At 48.7% G+C, this 4,947-nt stretch overlaps 1 long non-coding RNA gene across 1 annotated transcript; it reads right to left on the reverse strand.

The window, feature by feature from the left end:
- Positions 1 to 811: 811 nt before the first annotated feature.
- Positions 812 to 4,485, reverse strand: LOC125393570 (uncharacterized). The gene is made up of 3 exons (XR_007229858.3): positions 3,627 to 4,485; positions 3,000 to 3,254; positions 812 to 1,173 (listed from the first exon to the last, which is right to left on the reverse strand). It is a non-coding gene; the product is annotated as an uncharacterized LOC125393570 (long non-coding RNA).
- Between the last annotated feature and the right edge of the window lie 462 nt (positions 4,486 to 4,947).

A 4,947-nucleotide genomic window follows, 5' to 3' on the forward strand; every position in this document is an offset into this window, starting at 1 on the left:
CCAGCAATGAGACTCGAGTCTACTCAGCTGGTGTGACTTCTCTGAGCTTGACTTTAAGGATGAATGTGTTGCTGCATCCTAGGAAGATCTCTCTCGGGGGTGACATGGCTTCTTCCTATGGCGATTTCCCACACCTATGTAAGCCTCCTGCAATGCCACGGCTACTTTGTGACAGCAGAGGGCCATCGCCGGCTCTGCCTTTCCTCTGGATCTTTTACTTTCTCACGGGTCCTTACTTATGGTTTGAATCAGTTAGGTTGATTCCAAAGCACACTCGGGTAGAGTCTGGGGCCACACTCTGACTGAGGGGGCTCAATCTCCCCATGCCACCCAGAGAGGGTTTATAAAGCTATCCTCTGGAGTCTGAACTCCTTTGGAATGTTCTGGGTCAAGAAAGCACAGCCCCAGGCTGGGTTTGAGTTTAGCTCCATATGCTGGTTGTGTGGCTTTGAAGCAAAGAAAACAACCCTCCTCCAGGGCCTCATTGATTTCTCTACAGAATTAAAAGGCCCTGTGTGTTCTTCACATGGGTGGTAGGAACATAAAAATAAACACTTTTCCTAAAAAGCTCTGTAAATACCAGTGTTCTAGGCACTGTAACCCATTTTCCCCATACTTGAACAAGTGGCCTCCTTTTGATGTGAACGGCAAGTCTCAGACAAGGGCCATCTTCAAAGACTTATTTGTCACATATTGTAGGCCCCTCTGAGGAACCCCGACAGCCTCATGTATGCCTGTGTGACAGGCCTCTCTGGGGAGGAAGGGAAGCCAGGTTTAGCTAACAGACTGAGGTCACACAGCTCTGGTTCAGAGTCATGCCTGACACCAATGGCTGCCAGCTGTGCTGGATCTTATGTAAGGCCAGGTCTTTTCTGAGTTTTTTATTGCTTGTCCATTCGTTAGAAGGGCACCAGGCAGGGGTGACATTTCTTCCATGTGTGAGTCTCTAGTGGCCCTGACTGGAACAGCTTTTGAGGGTCAGAGAGAAGCTAGTTCTCCCATATGACTCATGGCAGAGGGTCACAAAGCCCTTGCCCTGCATCTCCCATGGGTCCGCTTTCCTGTTAATGGTTCGGTTCAACAAGGCTTGTTTTACAGGGACCGTCTCAGAAGAAAGAGGAGCCCTCTACTGCAGACTAGCTCTTGGCCTTGAAGATGCTCACAGTGGGCTTTCTGGAAGACAAACATTGTTAGCCTTCTGATGGTTTTAACTTTAAAATCCCGCCCTCTCTCCCTTCCTCCTTCCCCCTCCCTCTCTTCCCCTCCCTCTCCTCTCCCTCCCTCTCCCTCTCTAAAACAGTGTTAACCTTCTGATGGCTTTAATTTTAAAAGATCTCTCTCTCTCTCCCTCTTTTTTAAAAAAATTCTGTATATATGGGTCTATGCACACATGTTTGCAGGTGCTCTCCAAAAGTCCAGAAGAAGGGGTCAGAACCCCTGAAGTCAGAGTTACAGGCCCTTGTGAGCTGTCAGATGTGGGTTCTGGGAACTGAACTCAGGTTCTCTACAAGAGCAATATAGGCTCTTAACAGCTGAGCCGGCTCTCCAGCCCTTGGCTCTGACTTCTAAACCTGTTCTATCTACGAGCTCCAGAACTTTCTTTGACCTTTAGGTCCCTGGGGGTTCCCTTCTCGTAGCAAATGAAGGGAACCTCCTGTGCCTGTTCTGTGTCACCTGCTGGTGTCATTCCCGGTGCCAAACACCTTACCTGCTGGTCTCCCAGGAAATGCAGCATAAGGCCGCAGGGGCAAAAATAAGTTGTTTAATTAAACCTTAGACGCCGAAGTTAAAAATACACAGCTCCAAATAATTGTTACCCATTCCTCAGTAAAATTTAAAGTCTGCATCTCTGGCATCTTATGCAAACAGACAGACAGACACACACACACACAGAGCAAGGTGTATGTGGGTTACAGGAGCCTATGAAAAAATATATATAGGCAGATTCTGTACGCACTAGAAGAAGTGTACATATATCTAAGCATGCATGTTCTAGTGGATCCACACATATGTACACCTCTGTCCACTAATGTGGACAGGGCAAATTCACAGAGTTGCGTTTCTGAGGATATGGGTACATCCTTGTGGGAAGGAGCCCATGTTGTCCCATCAGCTGAGTGGAACAGGAGCTCTATGGGGTGGGGGCTAGAGTGTTGAGCCATGTAAGCAAGTTCCTAGGAGAACCACTCACAAGACAAGCCGCACTGATTTAGAAGGGAGCTTCCTGTTCCAGCAGAATCTATAGACTGACTGACAAAGCTTGTTTTCAAGGGGCAAGGGTGGCCATTTTACGATGAGGTAAAAGCGGATCTTCATTTATCTCTATTAAAGGCTTTACAAATGATGTATTGATTATAACGAATAGGAAGAAAAACCACCCTACCATCTCATGTCAACTGCAAATCATCTGATATTAAGGATTAGGATATCCTGAGCAAGAATTGTGGTTTAAAAATGCAGAAATACATTTTTTAATACTGAAGAATCAATAAACTACACTCAGGTTGAGATGCGAAGCTGTATGTAAAAGGGAAATTGGGGTCATAGATGTATACAGAGCTGTGTGTTTATTTGTGTGTGTGGTCACTGTTTTATGTGTCCAGTAAAGCATGTCTGTGTGTCAGTAAGAAAGTATGTGTATCTATGCATCATCTATATGTATATGTATGTATTATACATGTGCATGCTAAATTTTCTTTGTGTTTTTAAAGTGTGTGTCTATGTCTCTGTGTGCATGTGAGTGTGTATATATGTCTATATTATTTAACTATGTGCATGAGAGAGTTTGTGTAACCCTGGATGGACACACACACACACACACACACACACACACACCTGGGCCTCAATGTAACTTCTGGTGTCCTCCTCTCCTCCCCCTCCTCCCCTTCTCCTCCTCCCTCTTCCTCTGAAAGTTCACACACTGACATCTCAGGCTCTGTTCCCCTAAGACCCCCTCAAGTTCAGTCTTCCCTGCTGCCCACACAGTGTTCCAGACTCACAAGCAAATCTAGGAGAGTCGCCTCTGCCATGTCCTCAGCCATTTCTGGCTCTTAAGACTGCAACTTTGAGACAGTTCCTCCTCCTGGACTCCAGTCAGAAAAATCAGACAGCAGGAGACTCCTCTAGCTTAGTTATCTGCAACCTGAAGATGCCCTGCTCCTGGTAAGCTGGTGAGTGAGCTGGTGAGCCAGTGGGAGCTGGAAAGTGCTCTATAAGCCCAGAGATGCTCAAACAAATTTCTCCAGATTAAACACCTGGGAGGGGGGGGAGAAACATGGTAGTGTCTCAGTGTTCAGCACAGAGCTTAGCAGGAAAAATATGTCAGGTGTGTGTGTGTGTGTGTGTGTGTGTGTGTGTGTGTGTGTGTGTAAAGAGGGCTGTGTGGAACAGGCAAGTCTGAGGCAGCAGAGTCTGCCCTTGGAGTCTCCCACTCCACACCCCCTCCACTGCCACATACACCTTGGCTACACCACACTATTGCTTATGAGGACTTAGGTGTCACAGTACATAGTTCTCCAGAGCTAATGAGACGAGACTGCAGCAAACCACCTGCATTTGCAGTGTCCCGGGAGGTCCTTGGGTGTGGTGCAAGGCCAGCTGACCACCTCTGCTTGGAGGCCGCTCACCCTGCAGCTGTCCTGATGAAAATCTCTCCCAGAAGGCAGCTCCGGGGCCTTCTGCCTTGCCTGCTTCTGAGCGTCTTATAGATTGTAGCGCTGCACGTCCCCAGTGCCTCTGGTTCCGGAGGGCTGGGACTGGGCTTGGAAGTCACAGAGAGAACCAGCACCCAGGTACTGGCCCTGATGCAGTTGGTGCTTGGCCTTGGATGAACCCAACCCCAGGACGCTGCAGCAACAGCCTTGCCTATGTGTGCCGGGCTTCCCAAGGCCCAGCCAACAACTGTGCTCAAATAACCATGGACCATATGAAGAATTCCTAGCTTTCCCTGGGACAACCTCATCTTTCAGGTTGACTCTAAGACCCAATCTAGAAGTCAGCCCCGGTGGTATGGGCCTGTAATCCCAGCTACTTCAGGAGCTTGAGGCAGAGGGATCCTGAGTTCAAGGTCTGCCTAGGCTACAGAGAAGCTCAGACAAGTCAATTTTGACACTGTCTCAAAATAAAAGCAATAAAAAGGGCTTCGGTTGTAACTCAGTCTTAGAAACTTGCCTAGGACAAATAAGGTGTGGGAGAAAAGTGAAGGAGAGAGGGAGGGAAAGAGGGAGGGAGGGAAGACAAAAAAGGAAGGAAAGGAGGGAAAAAGAGGAGGGAGAAGGAGGAAGTAGGAAGGAAGGAAGGACCTGATTGTGACCTTTCTTCACCCAAGGCTTCTCATTGCCTTTATCACAGCTCCCTAGTGCTACATGGGAGCCCTCCAGCCCAGGCCAGGCCAGGCCAGGCCAGCCTCTTCTGTCTGCAGCCTTCACTCTCAACCTCTACTGGAGAGCCCCTTCTGAGGCGCTCTTCCTGCTCCCATCTACTCCCTCCCCCTGGGCCAACTGAACACTTCTCAAGGTTCTGACCTCTCAGAAGCCCAGCCCGTCCCCTCCCCCCGTCATTCCCCTCCTCCAGGAGTGCAGTGGTTGAATTGGTCTGGCTCGCCCTTCGGTGCTGTAACCTGTGTGTCTACCTGGGGCTGGCTATGTAATAGGTGCTCAATAAATATTTGTCGAGTAAATGAGACAATGCACACTTTCCCAGCCTCGGGAATTCTGTTTAAATCTTCGTGATCAGTGAGTCAGCAGGCTGGGTCAGGGCTAGTGGTCTGTTCATTGAGAATGGACAGAAAAGGCAAGGCAGTCCTTCATGCCTGTAGCATGTGTGTAACACGTGTGCAGCATATGCCTGTCTGTTCAGTGCTAGTGCTGTGGGAAAGTCAGAGGCTGCCTTGATTTTGGACTTGGAGCCATGTTGGCCTGTAGCCCTTATTAACATCTTGGCATGACT

The sequence above is a fragment of the Myodes glareolus genome, chromosome 4 (genome assembly GCF_982192425.1).
Source record: "Myodes glareolus chromosome 4, mMyoGla1.1, whole genome shotgun sequence".
NCBI classification, from domain to species: domain Eukaryota; kingdom Metazoa; phylum Chordata; class Mammalia; order Rodentia; family Cricetidae; genus Myodes; species Myodes glareolus.